We start from the raw sequence: 11777 nt of genomic DNA, 5'->3' as shown, positions 1-11777 counted from the left end.
GCTGAATATCCGGTCTCTGCATCCAAGAGTACATGGTTGACATAGTAAATGGGCCACAGCTTTTTTTCTTTTTCCTGTACGAGGACTGCACTTACGGCCGAACGTGAGGTTGCCAGGTACTTGTAAAGTTTCTCCTTTCTCCGGTTGGGAAAGTAAGGGTGGTTTCTCGAACCTAACCTTCAGATCCTCAAATGCCTTCTGGCATTCATTCATCCATCCACCGTGCTTCTTTACTTCCTCTTAGATCCTTCAAAGCTTTGAAGAATGGTAGGCATTTTTCTCCTGATTGTGAGATGAATCGGCTCAATGATGCAATTCTTTCTGTTAGGCATTGTTTCACATCCACCCAGCCGGTACCCCATTTGGAATACCCGGGATGTGATCCACAGTCCAAGGATCAATGATCTAAGGTCCATGCCTCCCACATACACGGTAACACAATCATGAACAGTAATAATCAATGGTAAAAACAGCTAATACTAAGTATCATTAATAAGATAAGATTAACTAAATCAGAGTGCGGAATATAGATAATAATAAAGTGTGATCAAAATCATAAAGGGTGAGAAGGTGTGGTAGCCACCCTCTCAGAGCAGCGGAAAAGAAGTAAATCAAATTAGTTACATATCCGAATGTCACCAGAATAATTCAAAGACAAGTTAATTACAATATCCAAGGTTCCACAAATACACCAGGGGAATGGGGCACTATGCTAGGGTTTCTTCTATACTAATGGTAGTCTCCTCAACAGGACGGATGAAGTAAACCCAGAGCTGCCGCTCTCCCGCACAACCGTGGGGCTAACCCTCGGTGCGGATAGTAATCCTCCTCGGCTCCAATATACGGATCCTCACCGACGCCACTACCCGGAGGGTAGTATGTGGAATCATAGTCCGCCTCATAGGAGGTGCCATCGTAATCTTCGGTACCTAGAATGTAATCCAAAACATTTGCACAAAAAGGAATGAGTTCGAAGAACTTAGCAAGGAAGTTATTCCATAATTAGAAATCATACACATTCAGAACATATAATAATGCAATGTGATATGGAACATATGATGCAGATATGAGCCTAACTCTATGAATGCTGGTCTCTAAGGTAGACATGCTTTAAGTCATAGCACCGTACTTCTCTGGGTCGTCAGTCACTCTCCCATTTCCATATCTTGGGAATGCCCGGGGAAGATCGGTAAAGTCATCAAAAAACCATGGTAAGGGGATCGGTCACCGCTCTCTCACATCACCATTTGGTCAAGTATCGGCGCATGTCACAAGAAAGCCTAGCCCAATGCAAGTCATCTACTCGGTCGGTCAAGTCGATTCAGATACGTCCATTCCTCGCCCCCGGCGATCCTTTCCGGTATCCTTCACACTAGAGTCAGCGAAATCCCGGATTTCGGACTCATCAACCCTATTGGTCATCCACATATAGTAAACGGGAAGCTCTCACATCCTCTCACGGATTGGTTACCGGTCTTGAGCGCCCGTGAGCCCAAGTCTATCCATATGCAACTCTACCAATAAATGGCCCCTTTCAGGTGTCCGTAGCATGGTTTATGTCCCCTACCGGATTGGTTACCGGCCTAGAGCGCCCATCCAACCATACACTACCACGGGTTGTTCGGTCTCAATGCCCTTCCGATTCGGGTTTGACACGACAAGGATGAACCTAGCCACACAACTAGACAATCCTATGTATGTCATCCAATAACTCGGGAGAGTGTCGATAGGCACCATCGGAGAACATCCCATACTATTCCCTCCGATGCCCAAGGACAGAAGTGTCAGTAGGACACCCTCCAATCCCAAGTCATACGTAAGCAATCACACATCCAATCTCATCATTTCTCATGCATCCAATGCATATTCATAATAGTAATCAAATCATGATATTGAAACGAATCATTATAAACATAAGCAAACCAAAATGATAAAGTAACACAACAAAAGTATAAAGATTTAAATGTTACTGTTCTAACACATATGTAACAGTATCATAATGATTGAAAGAAATTTAGGGATTTCATTCTTTGAATAAAGCACAGTTCAATATTTGATGACTTATAGGTTTATGGATATAACCATCCTTACCTTGGATGAGTTGATGATGAATTGAGAATACCAAGAATAGTCCAATAGAATTGTTAAGGCCCTAAACAAACATCAATAATAAGTTAGAAAAGAAGTCGGGAAGATCGGATGTCATTTGGGTCAAAACTGACCAAGGTTGCTGTCAGCAACAACTTTGGTCGATGGTCTTGGTCGATGGTATCAACCAAAAGTATCGACCAAAATTGTCTTCGGCAGAATAGTGGATTTTGGGGATTTTGGTCCGAAATGAGTCTTCCGGTGTTCGGATCAATCTGAAACTTGGAGGCATACTTAACGACAGTAGTAGGACACTATAAATCAAGGAATTAACCCAATCCAATGGTCCAATTAAAAAGCCCCAATTTGAGCTATCAAGTTCAAGTGATAAACATCATGGCATGAGTTGGAATTGATTGCATTGATGAGGAATAGCATGCAATAGCTAGAGGAACTAATAGAAACTCGATTGGAATCATATGGCAATGTTTAACATGAACATAATATACTAACATAATATACTCTATAGCTCAGTTTGATATCAAATGGTATGATGTTAATAGGTAAATCATGGAATACATATGCTAGGCATGAGATATAAGCATTAGCATCAATGAATGGCTAAGGGAATCATGGATTGAGCATGAGTAGGCACTTGGAGTGGTGGTTGCAAGGTTGCAGCACCATTCCAAATGTCCCATCAACAAGATGACAATAGAAAAGAGTAGAAAATGGTAGGGTAGAGAGTGGAATGAGGAGTCATACCTTAGTGTGGAAGATGAAGACAATAATCAATGATAAACTAAGTGTCTTTGATGAGATACCCTTCACACTAACCAAGGAGCTGCTTTGGGAAGCTCTCCCCACGTTCCCAGGTGAGAAAAATGATTGCAAAAGGTTCAAGGCTCGAGGTCATATTAAATAGAAAAGGAATATTCCATGGAATCATTAACTTGGCAGACTAGGATATTTTGGTCGATGGTCCTTGGTCGATGGTATCAACCAAAATGATCGACCAAAATATTTTCAGCAGGAAACTCAGGTTTAGAACAGCAACTTCAAGTAGGGATTTGAAAGGCTATACAAGGTCAAATTGAGTGAGGTTTTCTTCCACAATTCAATCAAGAAGTCTAGTTTCGGGGAATACCTTTGGATTGTGCACAGGAGGTCATTTGGTACATCAACCATATTAATCTTCTCCGATGCGCAGACTTTCCTTAAACACCGACAATGCATTTAAGCAAGGGGTATCATTGTCAATGTCCATGGGCTCGGTCTCCGAATCATGATCATCAATCAGAATGGTCCATAAATCTCTTCTTCCACCGCTTTGGGTCCTCGGACTTGAATACAACAGTGGATCCGGGTCAGGGTCAAGGTTAGAATAGGGCTGGATATTACACATTGTACGTCCCGCACGGTCGTTGGAGGCTCCATATTGATCAGGGCTTGCATCTTGGCCGGGTTAGCCTTGATTCCTCTTTGTGAAACCATGAACCCCAGAAACTTGCCCGAAGACATCCCAGAAGCGCACTTTTCTGGATTTAATTTCATTTGGTATTTTCTCAATACTAAAAATACCTTGCCAAATTTGTGATATGCCCCGAACGCTCAAGACTTTTCACAAGCATATCGTCCACGTAAGCCTCCATGTTTTTCCTGATCAGCTTGTGGAAAATCTTGTTTACCGCTCTTTAGTAGGTCGCTCTCGCATTCTTTAACATGAACAGCATGACTTTGTAATAAAAGCTTTCCCGGTCAATCATCAAAGCTGTAAACTACTCATCTTCTTTGCTCATCAGAATCTGGTTGTAGCCCAAATAAGCATCCATGAAACTTAGCGTTTCATATCCTGCGGTCGAGTCAATCAGAAGATCCATTCAGGGTAATGGATAGCAATCCTTCGAGCATGCTTTGTTGAGATCTGTGTAGTCTTTACACATTCTCCACTTCCTGTTTGACTTTGTCGCCATCATGACATTGGCCAGCCACGTCGGGCACTCTATGGCCTCTATAAAGCCCGAACTCTTCAGCTTCTCGACCTCTCCTCTGATCGCTTCATGCTTCTCGATCGAGAAGTTTCTTCTCCTTTGGATTACCGGTTTGGCATTCGAGTTAATCCAGAGCTTGTGTTCAGCTACATTCCTGTCAATACCTGGCATGTCGTCAGCTGACCATGCAAACACGTCAATGTTTTCCCGAAGGAAAGTTTTCAATTGTTCTTTGAAATCTTCGGGCTGCTCGGATCCTGACTTGGGTCATTTTTCTTTCATCTCTCAAATCTAAATGGATTCATTCCAACCTTCTCACGGGTTTGGGCCTCTGCATCGCCTCCTCGTCCCGATCATCCCTTACCTCGATCGACAAGGCAGTGGCCTTTTGAGGACCAGCTTTGTCCTTTAGATAGGAGACATAGCTTTGTCTAGAGGTTTTTTTATCCGAGGTTACCTCCCCAATCCCCTGATTGGTTGGAAACTTGATCTTTATGTGCTTTGTTGACACAACAACCCTTAGATTGGTTAGGGAAGGCCTCACGAGTATAACATTATAAGCTAGCAATTCCCGAACCACTAGAAAGTTCACCCGAATGGTTGCTTCCTTCGGGAAATTCCCTACGGTGAGGTCCAATTACACCGAACCCTTTGCGACCGTTGTCGACCAGTGAATCTGTATAAATAAGTGGAGAATGGTGTCAGTAAGCCCTCTTCCAGCCTCAGCTTCTGGTATGCTCCGAATGATAAGAGGTCCACTGAAGACCCAGTATCCACCAATACTCTATGCACTTCCCGACAGCCAATTTCTACCCTGATAACAATCGCATCGTCGTGCGGGGTGCACACACCGCTTCCATCATCTTCACTGAAAGTGATGGTTTTTTCCATGTTCGGTTTCTTTTGCTTCTGGACATCTCCCGATCCCACGAACTGGGCCTTCGCCTTTAGATTCCTAAATGATTCAGGCTTAAGACCCCCGAATATTGTCAAGATGGGGGATCGGCTGGCTTCGGCAATTTCCTTGCCCTTTTTGAATCTTAGAGCTTCGGGCACGACGTTCGCCACTTCTCGAACGCTCCCTTCTTTTATCTAAAGCTACCCTTTTCTCCCGATCGTCAAGATATCATGCGAAGGAACTACAAAACAATATGTCACTTTCCTAGAGTAGGGTAGAAATTAGTTTAGGAGGGTAGTTAGTGTCTTGCTATCGTCATTTAAAGATAAAGACAGAATTTTTTTTAATAACAATTTAATACTTATCTTAATTGCTCTGCAATGTTTTTCTTGCCATGCTCTAATCGAATATACTGTTAAGATATTTCCGCTAATATTGGATTATAGTTTATATAGATTAACCTATTAAGGGTTGTCATTTGGATTTTTTATGATGTTCCCTATGCTTGATGTGTTAGAGTCCTACACGGAGTAAGCCTTGATTTCGGCTCTTTTTGGTATCAATTCTCATTCTCTATTATGCCTATTTAAAAGAAATAAGTAAAAGAATCCATTATTGGTCAAGAATGAAAAATGGTGATGCATCCGAAATCTGCTCAGCCTTGAGATCTGTGAACAATCCTGCAAAACAATGTTAGGAATGGCCTGACCGTGGGGGTCGGGAAGCCACCTCCGAAGGCTATGTCAACAAATGAACTTATCCCACAACTCTGGCTAGTTGCAGAGTAAAAATGAACGTAAATGTCAAGGCAACGATTTAGATACCTCGTATGCAAGTAGGCTACTCGTTTATATAGACTTTACCTATGATTTCCGATCGTTGGATGAGTTCGTGATCCTCGTTGGTGGCTGTCCGATTGTAGCACAATTTCCAATCTTAGCACAATTTCCCCCTCCGCCTTAATGGCAGTTACCTCCTATAACTTGGTTACTTATCCCGCAAGATTCGGGATCACGTTCATGACTTATAACCGTCAAATGGCTCTTTCCTTCACGATCGTAGAGACCAAGTCAAGACCGGTCCCGATTGTGGTTCAACAGGCCTTTAATTTTCTCCGTATCAAATGGTTTTTGAATTTTGTCGAAAATAAATTATGGAATAAAAAATAAGTTTGCTGTCAAAATAAAAAATTGTTAGAAAATAATAGTAAGCAAATGTAAAAAGAGGGGAAAAAATAGTTTTTATAAAAGAATGTGTATTGACTAGTTGTCATCTTAACTATAAAATTTTAAGTAAACATACAAATAAATGAAGAGAATGAAATTCTCACCTTCCGTAATAGACAAAAAGTCTATTATGGATTTTAGAGGTTTTTCTATTATTTTAAATAAAAATAAAATAATAACCGATGCCAAACAATTTAAAATAATGAAAATTTCTCATAATTGAGAATGATAATTGATATAAAAAAGAGCCTTATATGTAGTTCTCTTAATGATTTATCCTCTCAGTAGTGGAAGCGTCATCTTTGCTCACATTATCCCAAGAATCCCAATTCCAAGGGATGCAATTCTCGCATTTGTTGCCTTTCCTATTATGTTGTTAGTGCTCCCAAGCTTGAGCTGATATTATTGGTTCATTCCTAACCTCGCACCATCTGATACGGAATCTAACAAGCATTTGTATAACACCCTCAAATGGTAGTAACCTATGAATGTGTTTTAGTATGGTGGTTGATCCCAAGGTTTAAAGTATCGGTATCGAGTATCGTATCGGTCAGGTGATTTTAAGAGACGTATCGTCCTGTATCGAGTATTTTATCGCTCTGGCTAATGTATTTTAGTATACTTCAACAGAGAGACGTATTGAGATGTATGGTATCGGTTGGGTCAAATATGGATACGTATCGGCTAGTATCGTATGGTATCGTGGGATACTTTAAACCTTGGTTGATCCCTCAGGGGTAAAGGGGTTGATGATGATTTTTTTTTTTTTATGTTTATTATTTTTAACTTATGGACCCACATGTTTTGTGATGATAAAGCCGTCGAAGAACACCAACAGAGGACTGATCCGGACTCCATGCTTCACCCCTTCCCCCGCCGCCGGGCCCTTTTCCATCACGTTTGCCTATGAGGCCCAGTCTTCTGACTACACTGCAGATGATAAGCCTGGGGAAGAAAATAATAATACTAAAAAATGAAAAACGACAGAATGATCAACGAGAATTGGAGCTACGGCATCATCAGAAAGTCAAAGGTGATGGAATTGGTCAACGATGACTGCTTCATATTCTTCTTTGGTAATCTTCTTCTTCTCCTACTGCAACCTATTATTGGAGTATGAAGGAGAACAAGGTGGAGTTGCAGAGCAGTAATGGAACCATGCGTGATCATAACTCCAAGAACCCAAGTCTTGCTCCTCTTCTTCATCTTCTACCTCTCTGTGCTGCTCAGCTTCTGCAATTGCGCTGACCCTGAACACCTCTACAATATTTGTCCTAACACAACCCTCTACGCTACCAACAGCACCTACGAATCCAACCTCAACACCGTTTTGTCTTCTCTTTCCTCCAACGCTACCTCCAACTCCGACAACTCCTACCGCAATGCCACCGCCGGCCAGAACCCAAACACCGCTTACGGCCTTTACTTCTGCAGAGGCGATGTTAGCCACAACGTGTGCAGCGATTGTGCCAACACTGCTTCCACCCAGATAACCCAGCTTTGCTCCAACACCAAAGTTGGATACGTTTGGTACGATCTGTGTATGTTACGCTATTCAAATCAATCCTTTTTCTCTACCCTAACCCAAACCCCTGTCTTTTACATGTGGAGTAACCAGAATATCTCAAACGCCACTTCGTTTAATCAGCTACTATCTGATACCGTGAACAAGGTCGCTGCTGCTGCAGCTTCCAATTCAGAGAGATTTGCTACCCAAGAAGCCAAATACACAGATTTTCAGAATCTGTATTGCCTGGGTCAGTGTAGTCCAGATTTATCAGCCAACGATTGTAATACTTGCCTTTTAGGTGTCATCGCTGTTCTTCCAACTTGCTGTGGTGGAAAGCAAGGTGGGAGAGTTCTCAATCCCAGTTGTAATATTAGATATGAGATATACCCTTTCTATAATGTCACATCTCCTGCACCGTCTCCTTCCCCAACTCGTCTTGCTCCTCCCCCTCAGGGTAACGGGCTAACGGCACTACTACTCCAGCCAGTCCAGGTGAGCTACTTGGAGATTTTAATTTTTATTATAGTATGATGAGCTAATATTTGTTCACTGCAAAACAGAGGAGCAGATCGCCTTTGATCTTGTCCAGGGATTTGTTTCTTATACTCAGAAAGAGGAATTCTGCTTATTAGTGAAAGTTACTTGCAGAAAATCAAAGAAAATCGTCCACAAAAATAGTTGCTATTGTTGTTCCAGTAGCTGTAGCAGGAGCGGTTCTTTTCTCTGTTCTTTTGTATTGTTTGGTAATTCGGAAGAAAAAGCAGGATCCATCAAAGGAAAATGGTTAGAAGCTTTGGCCTTTCTTGGGAAAATTCTTGGTGTTAGGTTAAGTGGCTAAAGATGCCAGTGACTCCTAATTCCTGGGCATCTTGGCTCTGGTATGTAGGTATATTTATTAATTGATTTTGTTCTAATGATTTTGGTTAATGTATTCCCCCTTATGGATTGTGGATAGGTTGGATCCCTATTAGAAGTGCAGAATCATTACAATTTGATTTCAGTAGAGTTGTTAAAGCCACGAGCAACTTCGCAGATGCTAATAAAATTGGTGAAGGAGGATTTGGGGAAGTTTTCAAGGTAGAAACAAAGTAACTAACATATAGTAGCCAAACTAAAATCCTTGAAGGTGGCTCTGATTTGCTTATGAACCTAGAGAAGTTTATTAATCATTGGCAATTTCTCTTCAGGGTGAACTTCCTAGTGGACAAGCAATTGCTGTGAAACGACTCACAAAGAACTCAGGGCAAGGTGCCGAAGAATTCAAGAATGAGGTTGTGCTAGTAGCAAAGCTTCAGCACCGGAATCTAGTTAGACTTTTGGGATTTTGCTTGGAGAAAGAGGAAAATATACTCATCTATGAGTTTGTACCCAACAAGAGCCTTGACTACTTCCTGTTTGGTTCGCTCTACATCTCTCTGTTTCCCTGACTCATTCTCTTGGTGCGGGGTTGTGGGATTTGTTTGTTCTTGTGTTTTGAGGACTCCCATGACTTTGCTGTCCAATTTTCTGTGGATTGTGGATGTAAAACTAGAACTCATGATTCTTCATTACATGTTCAATTCCTAAATTTTTATACTGCATTTCATTTGGATGAACACAGATCCTGAGCAATGTCTGCAGTTAGATTGGCAGAGACGTTACAAGATCATTGGAGGGATTGCTCGAGGACTTCTTTATCTACATGAAGATTCCCGAGTTCGAGTTATTCATAGAGATCTTAAAGCAAGCAACGTCTTGTTAGATGCAGAGATGAATCCTAAGATTTCAGACTTTGGGATGGCAAGAATTTTTGGCGTGGACCAAACTCAGGCAAATACAAAGCGAATAGTTGGGACTTAGTAAGTTCAATAACCTTATTTCTTCTAATTATGATCAGAGAAATCATTTTGACACATTCTAGACTTTGAAACACTAACGTTATTTCAGAAGAAATGTTTACAAATACTCTTCCCAAAGCAGCAGAATAAACATTAGCTGCATAATCAATAAATTTGACAACCTTTATATCTTATTCAGCAAGAACAGAGAACTGAATTGCTTCATTAATTTGGAAAAGTTTCATAGCAGTTAAATCTAACTGAAATAGGATGTGGTTTTTCTTGAAGATGCTGGTTCAGCTCATCTGGAACAGTGAACATGAGAATTTAATTTTGGTTATACTAGCCAACGTCATAGCAGTTGCAAAAACTAAAGCCTAACTTGGCTTTCTCTCCCCATTCCTCTCCCCTCTCCTACTACAACTGAGGTCGTAGTCATGTTCTTGCTGTGGTGTATGCATTGATTTGGGTTGATTCTCTGCCCCTTTGAGTTCACATATACCCTCTTAGGTTTCTCAATTTCGCTATAAGATTTCAAGTTGACACATATTACCGAGGCAGCAGAAAAATCCAAACAACGGGTGAACCCCAAAAAGGAAAAGAATCAGAGATTTCTTTGGATCTTGAAGCTATAAGTAGGACGTAACAACTAAGAAGGGGCACAGTTCAGTAGAATCTATATGGTTACCAATATTTTCTTTAACAATCTTAAATTAATTTCTTGCAGTGGTTACATGTCTCCAGAGTATGCAATGCATGGGCAGTTCTCAGTCAAGTCAGATGTTTTCAGCTTTGGTGTATTAGTTTTTGAGATTCTAACTGGGAAGAAGAACACCAGTTTCTTTCAATCAGGCTGTGCTGAGGACCTTTTAAGCTATGTAAGTTGTGGGTGTTTGTACTCCTTTCCATTCATTGGGTTGGATTACTAGGATTTATATGTATCAATTGTTCAGGCATGGAGTCATTGGAATGCTGGAACGGGACTTGAGTTGGTTGATCCAAGTATAAGAGAAAACTGTTCAAGAAGTGAAGTTATGAGCAAGGTTTAAAGACGTGCGGGTGATAGGCGGCGAGATTTTACGCCCCGGCTAGTTTGACTTCGGGGGGGGGGTGTGGGGTTTTTGGTGTCGGTTGGGTCAATGGACGCGGCGTAGGCGGGGAACAACCTTGGTTATGAGATGCATTCATATTGGGTTATTGTGTGTTCAGGATGACATAGCTGACAGACCCACTATGGCAACTGTAGTCCTCATGTTGGATAGCTACTCAGTTACTCTGCCATTACCCTTACGACCAGCATTTTTTGTTCGAAGCACAATGGAATCAGATACACTTATAGAAGGAAAATAAATGGTGGAATCTGAATCAGATCAGTCTGTAAGCAGGTCGATACCATTTTCTATCAATGAAGACTCGATCACTGAGTTAGAGCCCTGATGATGTTAGATAAATAAAGGTATTAACTCCACTAATCACACCTATGGACTTCCTTGGCTGCGGTTGTTGTTCTTGGTTCTTGTACTATTTGCTTCATATCCTTTTTCCCTACACAAAGAATGATATTTGTTTGTGGTTGAGGCTTGAAATCTCTATTTTTCAAGCCAAGGCCTAGTGGCTATGGCTTAAAAGAAAGTTTGTTGGTTCCAGTTTCTATTAGGATACTTTGAAGTCTAGTTTAAGTGTTTGGTGATATGAAAAAACCAAGCGTAGCTAGAGATTTTATTTGGATATGTCGATGAGAGAGGGTTTTATGACACCTTTTATTGAAAGACTAGAAGAAGGGTGTGTCAGTCTTGAGAAAGACAAGAATAATAACTAAATCATGAGATTTTCTTTGCTTCCGCTGAAAACATTCTTTTGGATACATTTCCTTTCGATTCATTCATTGGATTACATTTATTACTTTTCATTGGATTTTGGAGTCTCTGTTTACTTACATTAATTATTGAATTGTTCTTTGCACTTGATTTGACGTTGTGTGCATTTATTATTATTAATGGCTAAACTGTGGATCTTGTGGCTGTGGATTGCACCCACGGTTGTCAGGCTGGTCGGATACCAGCGGGTGGGTTGTGACACTAGGCAACTGTCAAACCCACAAATGCAAAATACAATGATAAACACATAGATAACAAGTCTTATATACCAATGCCAAGGGAATACATATGAAACCACAAGAGAATTTAAACAAGTCAATTTTCTAATTCAGTTGTTAAAATGCCTAAAGAAGTTGCAAATAAATTCTCT

General features: G+C 40.9%; 1 pseudogene across 1 annotated transcript; it reads left to right on the top strand.

Annotated features, from left to right (window-relative positions):
- The first annotated feature begins 7230 nt into the window (after window positions 1-7230).
- LOC149015913 (cysteine-rich receptor-like protein kinase 25) lies at window positions 7231-11432 on the top strand (annotated as a pseudogene). The gene is made up of 8 exons (XR_016173560.1): window positions 7231-8181; window positions 8352-8496; window positions 8669-8790; window positions 8901-9111; window positions 9314-9551; window positions 10258-10408; window positions 10484-10560; window positions 10700-11432. The product of XR_016173560.1 is annotated as a cysteine-rich receptor-like protein kinase 25 (transcript).
- Window positions 11433-11777: the final 345 nt, after the last annotated feature.

Source organism: Hakea prostrata, chromosome 5 (genome assembly GCF_041222555.1).
Source record: "Hakea prostrata isolate BN-2017 chromosome 5, UWA_Hpros_2, whole genome shotgun sequence".
Classification (NCBI taxonomy): domain Eukaryota; kingdom Viridiplantae; phylum Streptophyta; class Magnoliopsida; order Proteales; family Proteaceae; genus Hakea; species Hakea prostrata.
The sequence above is the reverse complement of the archived record's forward strand: the minus strand, read 5'-3'. Positions and strand labels throughout refer to the sequence as shown.